Here is an 8853-nt window from a genome sequence, read left to right on the forward strand (position 1 = left end):
GGAGTTACTATTCACTTAAGTGAAAACTAATAATCGCGTAACTTCTCCGTTTAAGCTCATTTTCTCCTGAAACTTGACAAGTGCTAATGTAATTAAATTACACACATAAACAACGTCAACAGAGAGTTTAGTTGCACTGTAAAAAAAATCTCAGTCCTTACAGAGATTCACCACAATCATATCCGTCAGTCGTCAAGGGGTTAATTTCACATGTTCTACAATGAGCAATGCTTTGCATAATTCACAATCGTAACCTAAAATTCTACTAATGAGTCAGTACTGTATACATGACGACCGTCGAGTGATTCAATCACCAGTTGTCTTGCAAACAAAGTTTGAGTCATCGACGACATCTTAGAGTACACTTTTGCGGTACATGTAGCATTAATCTTACACAATTAACATGGCTCGGGAGATTCGTTACCCTGCTTCTTCTTGCTACCATTCGCTTGTTTCTCCGCCTTTAGCTTCTCGTTCGCGATAACTGTTATCGAAGAAGCTAATTCTCTAGCATCTGCTGCTTTTAAAGAAGTGGTAGAGTGCCTTAAAACAGCTTTTGAGGAGTTGTATGTAAAAGTAGCTTCCCTGAAAACAAAAGCCCAAAAATGGATAAACTCCCTAACACTAGAGTTTACAAGCATAAGCAATGAATCAATCTTAAAAACTTTTGCCGACCTCGTAGGAATGAATCTTATGCGAGAGAAGCTGCACATATTCCACGAAATCGCTCTCGGATTTGGGGATAAAACTATCCAGAGACTTCTCATCGGTTTTCTTGACAAACAATTCTGCAGTCGATTTGTAATCAGCTTCTTCTACAAGCCTTGCATAAAGTAAATATCACGCGGTCGACGTTAATGCTGTTTCTATTGAGAAATAACTAGAAATCATGCTGCGACTGAGGTTGGTTATGTTACCTTTGCTGACGAAGTTTCTCTTCAACAGGATCTTTATGAGCTTCATTTGTTACTTCGTCGAGTTTCTTCGCTTCCGCTTGTTTTCCTTTTCTGCCGGCAGCTTTCTTGGCAGTTTTCGGTGCAGTCTTTTCTGCTGCAGGCTATGGTTTTGGCGCCTGAATTCAAAACATTTACAGTTTCAAGAAAGAAAGAAAGAAAATATACTGAGAAAGCTGTGATTATTGCACCTGTGCAGGTTCTTCATCTTCCCATGAGTCTTTAACATCTTCCTCTTCCACATCTTCGTCCGCCCACTTGGTTTTCGGCTGCTCGATCTTAATTAAGACTCGGTGGCATCGGCTCGAAATCTTCTACGTCTGTTTTTTGTGAATAAAAGGGAATTGTTGAGATGCAAACACAAAGCAAAGTACATGTCATTAGAAAACAAACAAGTAGTATCAGCACGACTGCGACATTACAAAATTTCGAAATCCAATTCTATTTTAAGAAATCAAGCAGCCTTAATAATTGTTACCATATATATTACATACCATATATAATATATATATATATATATATATATATATATATATATATATATATATATATATATATATATATATATATCTTTTAGTTAACCCATTAATTGTAAAATAATAGTCCTTCATTTTTTGGAATAATATTAGAGTGATTTATTTTATACCATCGAAATAACTTAAAAACTGAATATATTATATATCACTATATATAGACATCTGATCATATTTATGCATGGTTAAATGGTTAAATATGAAGTATCAAAATTTTGTTCTCTAATGGATTAAGCTTTTACGGATCATGAATTATTAAATAAAATATCTTTCAATTGCATGCATTAATGCATATTTCTTAATTTTGTTAAACATAGTGACAAAAATTTCTGTGATAGTTATCATACTAATTAATAAAGGTCATTACCATCATCATCATTACTATTACGAGTAAGAAAAATTAGACATGAAAGAAAAGAATATTAAGCCCCAACAATTGAAGTAAACGAAGTATCTCATTAAACAGGTGCTTTGAAAACATTTTAAGGGAGGAAAAAAAAAGATAATTAATATATATCAACATACGTAATGATGTGTTATTTACGCGTAATGCTTATGTGCTTTATGGGTAGTGTCATGCGCTGGTCATCAATACATAAGAAAACATAATGCTTTGAAAATTACACGCAGCAAATAATATAATTAAGGAGCTTTTATATTATCTTTGTGCTTACGCACACTACTCTAAGCGCTCTTGTAATATATATTCACTTTAATAAAAAAATAAAAATGAAATCACATGGCACTAACTCGATACACTTTAAACCATAGGATACTAAAATGAGAAAATGTGAAACCACATGGATTGTATTTGAAGTTTACCAAAAAATAAAAAAAGGGGGACGGGCCCCAACGAAGTGAGGAGGGGCCAACCGTAACCTTCTCAAGTTCTCAATTCATGTATGGTTATAGATGTAACAAAAATATATATTATGCCATGTTTCCGTATCCATTCGTTCATGTAATTAAGTTAAAAGTGTGAGATTTAATTACAACAATTAAAAAAATTTGAGCCAAATATTATTAAAAAAAATTTAAAATTTGATGATCAGAATATATATCAGCTTACTCGTGATCTAATGATTACTAGTGTAATTTAGCCAAAATGTAATAAAAATGAATTGACAGCTTTAAATTAGCATGGAGAAAAGCCAAAATGAGTTCTTGGTGAGCATTAAATGTAAAAATTTCATTTTTGGACTTTTTAATTGTTTCCATCTATATCTAGGGGCCAGTTAGGCATTGAAAAATCTATATATTTAGACTTGCGCAACACAACAACGACTGGTTAGAGTAGTTGGTTATTATTCGACGCGCTATCAAAACGGGTTTGGATTCTAATGTTCAGACAATTGCATTCAAAAATGTAGGGCTTAGGCTGTGAGAGAGATAGAGAGAGAGAGAGAGAGAGAGAGTTTTGGGAGTAGGGGATCGACTATGCTATTAGAAACAGAACAGCACCATAGCCATGTTTTATATATATATATGCATAGAAAATTTAAAATAAAAATAAAAACTATAGTTGAGGCAAACACCTATCCAAATGAGATTAGCCTAAATTGCTTGCCATGAGATGCAGTTTTGTTTAATATAATATATTTTGAATAGTGCTATTAGCGCGCTGTATTAAACATTTATAACAATCTTTTTCTCTAGAAAAATTATGTAAAAACTTAAGCACATCTTATTTCTACTTTCCTATATATATTGCAAAGTTTTAAAGTTTTTACTTTGCTAAATACTCTACTCAAATTTGTTTTCATTACTGAATAATTAAAACAAAAGCAGAAGTCCGCAGAACCAAAGTATGAGTCTATTTGACCTAACTATTTATAGAGTGTACGTAGAATTGTTTAAGGAGGTATATATTTTCGAATAGTGCAATTAGAAGAAGCATTATGTTAATTAGATTAACTATATTATTTGTCTTTGAAGTTTGAACACAANGTTACATTTGACTCATCTTCTTGTCGTGTTCAGGATCGTCGAACAGGGACTTTGATTGGACAGGGCCATAGGCGTGATGGCTTGTACTACATGGATCATCTGCATCTACCATCCAACCATAACTCTGTTAACGCCACCACTACTTCAACCATCTCTAGCTCTACTTTATGGCATCGTCGCTTAGGTCACCTTTCTTTCGAACATCTTAATGTTTTAGTTCGTCGTGGTGTATTAGGCAAATTTTCTGTTTCCAATAATCTTAGTTGTATGGGTTGCAAACTTGCTAAACATACTACTCAACCTTTTCCTGCTAGTAACTCTATCTCTCATGCTGCTTTTGATTTAATTCATTCTGATGTTTGGGGTCCTGCTCCTATTTCTACACGTATTGGTAATCGATACTATGTGATTTTTGTGGATGACTATTCTCGTTTTACCTGGATATATTTTATGAACAACCGGTCTGAACTATTGCAAATATATAAAAATTTTACAGTTATGATTCAAAATCAATTTGGCACAAATATTAAAATTTTTCGTTCAGACTCTGGTGGTGAATATATCTCTTCTGAATTCAGACAAATTCTTGCAAGTCAAGGCACCTTACCTCAGCTTTCTTGCCCATATGCTCATCAACAAAATGGGGTTGCTGAAAGAAAGCATCGTCATATCATGGATACTGCTCGGTCTCTTCTTTTTGATAGTTCTGTTCCTTCACAATTTTGGGCTGATGCTGTCAATACAGCTGTTTACTTAATCAACATTATGCCTTCCAGTGTCCTTTCAGGTGTCTCTCCTAGTGAGCGGTTGTTTGCCAAGCCTCCTTCATATGATCATCTACGAGTCTTCGGTTGCACTTGCCTTGTTTTGCTACCTCCTCACGAACGAAATAAACTGTCTCCTAAATCTGCTATTTGTATCTTTCTAGGGTATAGTCTTGAGCATAAAGGGTATCGTTGCTATGATCCTAACACGAGACGTCTTCGGATTTCTCGTGATGTGATTTTCTTTGAGCATCTTCTCTATTATGCCCAACCCACACCAGCCACTGCATCTTCTTCATCTGCCCCTATCGATCTTTCCTTTTTGCATGATTCTTTTCCAGAGCATTCCTCTTTTCCTGAGGACTCTATCTCTCCTAATACCTCTCCTGCAGATGAAAGTGAAGTTCATGCCTCTCATGATGGTCCTTCTGTCGAAGCTCCAACCGACGATCCTCCGACATCCGTGCGTCGCTATCCCCTTCGAGAGCGCCAGCCCAAAAGGTTCTTTGGTTGTGTTACCTCACATTCTCTTTCTCCCCATTTCCATTCTTTTCTTGCTACCATCCATACTCACCAGGAACCACGAACATACCGCCAAGCTGCTACCATTCCTGAGTGGCAAGATGCTATGTCTGACGAACTTAAGGCTCTTCACAACACCGGTACCTGGACGCTTGTTCCTCTTCCTCCAGGAAAGGTTCCAATCAGTTGCAAATGGATCTACAAAGTTAAGACGAAGTCTGATGGTTCTATTGATCGATATAAGGCTCGCTTGGTTGCTCGCGGCTTTACTCAAGAGTATGGCATCGATTACGAGGAGACATTTGCTCCGGTTGCCAAAATGACCTCTGTTCGCGTTCTTATTGCTGTTGCTGCCTCTCGTGGTTGGCCGTTATATCAACTTGATGTTAAGAATGCTTTTTTACATGGTGATCTTCACGAAGAAGTTTACATGGAGCCACCTCCTGGTCTTAATCATCCGCCTGGTCATGTCTGCTTACTTCGCAAGGCGTTGTATGGTCTTAAACAAGCTCCTCGTGCTTGGTTTGAGAAGTTCTCGACTGCCGTTATCTCTGCTGGTTTTCGTCAGAGTGAAAATGATCATGCATTATTCATTCACTCTTCTGCTCGTGGTACTACTGTTTTACTTCTCTATGTTGATGATATGATTATCACTGGTGATGATCCCGATTTTATACATTTTATCAAAGCTTTCTTTCAACGTCAATTTGAAATGAAGGATCTCGGGCTTCTCCGTTATTTTCTAGGTATTGAAGTAGCCTACGGTTCTAAAGGCTATTTGCTATCTCAACGGAAGTACACAGCGGATCTCATCTCTCGTGCTGGTATTACTGACAATGACACAGTCAATACTCCTATGCAACTTCATCAAAAACTGACTCCTACCATGGGTGAGCCACTTTCAAATCCCACGCGCTATCGGGAGTTAGTTGGAGCTCTTATTTATCTCACTATCTCTCGTCCAGATATTGCTTATGCTGTCCACATAGTAAGCCAATTTGTTCAGGAACCAACTTCTGTTCACTATGCTGCTGTTCTTCGCATTCTCCGCTATCTTCGTGGCACTATTAACCAGAGTCTTTTCTTTTCTTCTACCTCGGAACTTGCACTTCGAGCTTATTCTGACGCTGATTGGGCTGGGGACCATACTGATCGTCGATCCACCACGGGTTATTGCATCTTTCTTGGTGATTCGCTTATTTCCTGGCGAGCTAAGAAACAGAATATTGTCTCCAAATCTAGTGCCGAAGCTGAGTATCGTGCTATGTCTGCTACAGCATCTGAGATTGTTTGGCTTCGTCGTCTTCTTGGTGATATTGGCATTACTTGCTCTACTCCGACACCTCTGTATTGTGACAATCAAAGTGCCATCAAGATTGCTAATAATCCGGTATTTCATGAACGCACTAAACATATTGAAATTGATTGTCACTTCGTTCGGCATCATTTTCTTAATGGCACACTGGCCTTACCGTTTATATCTTCTCGTCTTCAGCTTGCCGACTTCTTCACAAAGTCTCATACCACACAACGTCATCATTTTCTTTTATCCAAACTCTCGGTGTTTAACCCACCTTGAGTTTGCGGAGGGGTGTTACCATATATATTACATACCATATATATATTATATATGTTACCATATATAATATATATATATTACTATGTATATTACTTTCTTATTAGGATAGTATTATTTATTTCTTTGTATAACAGGATATAATCCTGTACTTCCATGTAAAGCTTTTCCTCTCTCTATATAAGAGAAGGGATTTAGATGAATAATATACAGAAAATTTCTCAAATCTCTTGTTTCAATAATCAATGGGCAAAAAACATTTAAAAAAGAGTCATTATCATGCAGGCTTTTCAAATGTTGTAGAATACAACGAATAAGTTTTTATATATAAAGTTAGGCTTGAATAGCACCAAACCATTACTGCTATTAGGTTTTCGACCTTTGGATGAGAGAGCTTTTCTAGGATTGAATAGGTAGTTGATTGAATTGTATGATCTAACAGATAGAAATGATTAAAGAGATAAATTTAACGATAAAAACTTGATAGCACAAATGTTTGATGCTATTAAAAGCACCACGCCCTGATTATGTGTGTGTATATATATATAGAGAGAGTAGGTCTCCCATGCTTTCGAAAGTACGGAGGCTTCCGTGCTTGTAAGTTGTTTTCGATGATAGGATATCCGATTCGACGATCAGCTCCATTAAGCATAATCTACCCTATTAGAACTATCTAGAAACCAAATTTCATAATTTTTCGACATCATTTACCAGGCGATCAAAGAGTCTCAAAAATGACTATTTTAACGGCCGATGTGTCACGTTTTTAAGTTCAACGGTGTAGAAGTATCCAAATTAGATGAAAATTTAATAGAAAATTCTACTTAATATCAAGAGCAAGAATAATACTTCCGATTTTAAATTTGAGTCTTTTATCACTGTTTTTAATAAGATTTTTATTTTCAGTCATTCATTTTGAGACTACTCATTCACTAGGCAAATGAAGTCAAAAAATTATGAAATTTGGTTTCTAGATAGTTCTAATAGCATAAATCATGTCTAACAGAACCGATCGCTAAATCAGATGCTCTATCATCGAGAACAACTTACAAGCACGGAGGCGCTTGTGTGTGTGTGTGTGTGTGTGTGTGTGTGTGTGTGTGTGTGTGTGTGTGTGTGTGTGTGTGTGTGTATATATATATATGAATTATACTACTATACTATCAATAGTACCAAGCTCTTGGTACTATTGAGTTTTAGGCCCTTAGACTCTATATGAATTATGCTACTATACTATCAATAGTGCCAAGCCCTTGGTACTATTGAGTTTTAGGCTGTTGGATGAAAAGATGTGCAGTTAGGATGATAGTAGTCCTCGGTTAAATTGATAGCGGTCCCCTAGGGTTGAGTGGGTGGTTGGTTTAATAATATAATCTAACGAGTGAAAAATGATCAAATGATAGATCTAACGGTAGAAAACTTAATAGTACCAAAGGCTTGGTACTATCGATAGCATAGTAGCCGGACTATATATATGCATAATTGAGCTCCTATGCTTTTAAAAGTACCAAGTTATTGATGCTTGTAGATTTTTAGCCATTGGATTAAGAGATATGCGGTTAGGAAGATGTGGGCCCCCTAGGGTTGAGTGGGTGGTTGGTTGAATAGTATAATCTAATAGTTGAAAATGATCCGAGAAGTAGATCTAACGGTAAAAAACTTACAAGCACCAAGTGCTTAATGGTTTTACAAGCACCATAGCTGGACTCTCTCTCTCTCTCTCTCTCTCTCTCTCTCTCTCTCTCTCTCTCTCTCTCTCTCTCTATATATATATATATATATATATATATATATATACTGTTAGGACACTAATCTACTCTTACTGAGTATAAAGCCCCTTAATACTTATAAAAATTTAGGCCACTGAATAAATTTTTTATTTTCTGTTCGCTTAATTTTATCTTATACTATCGAATATACTACGGCCGACTTCGCGTTGGATGGGGCTTTGCAGCTATAATATCAGAGTGGCGTGGCAATTGCAAGCAGTAATAACCACGGTGAAGGCTGCAATCCGCTTGAAATCAAACATTACCTCGAATGTTTATCTGCCCAATACGCGAGTAAAGGAGCCGACGCTGCGACACTCTATTCCCGCCGATCTCGTGGCGTGTCCAGCAAAAGTATTTCAGCAGAGCCCCAAGATTCTCAGCATGTTCTTTTCCGACATAGAGAACACTATCTCTCTTCTCCAAGCAGGGCAAAGCAAGCACAACTGAAGTTGGAGTGGGGTTAAACAGCAAACGCGCGTCTGGGGGCATTCTTCTGGTGTGTTTTGTTAGGGGGTGCAGGGCGGGAGAACTCAACTTTCGACTTTCGTGCTCGAAAGGTGGTAAGGGCGGGATATGCGGCAAGAAGCCAGCTGTTCTGCGGAGGCGAATGTTCAGTTGCAGTGGCAGAACGACATTCTTGCTGATAGGACCACTGTCGTAATCACTTTTTCGATATACTTCAGCTACATTACTACTGTGATAGTGTTTAGGGAGACAGAGTAAAATGTGATCGCCGCAAAATTAAGCTTTATCTAGTTCTTTTGAGGCCAATTTTTGGGTGTCTTC

At 37.1% G+C, this 8853-nt stretch overlaps 1 pseudogene; it reads right to left on the bottom strand.

The window, feature by feature from the left end:
* Positions 1-3585, bottom strand: part of LOC109728678 — a 25607-nt pseudogene extending 22022 nt beyond the window's left edge.

The sequence above is a fragment of the Ananas comosus genome, linkage group 24 (genome assembly GCF_001540865.1).
Source record: "Ananas comosus cultivar F153 linkage group 24, ASM154086v1, whole genome shotgun sequence".
Lineage (NCBI taxonomy): Eukaryota > Viridiplantae > Streptophyta > Magnoliopsida > Poales > Bromeliaceae > Ananas > Ananas comosus.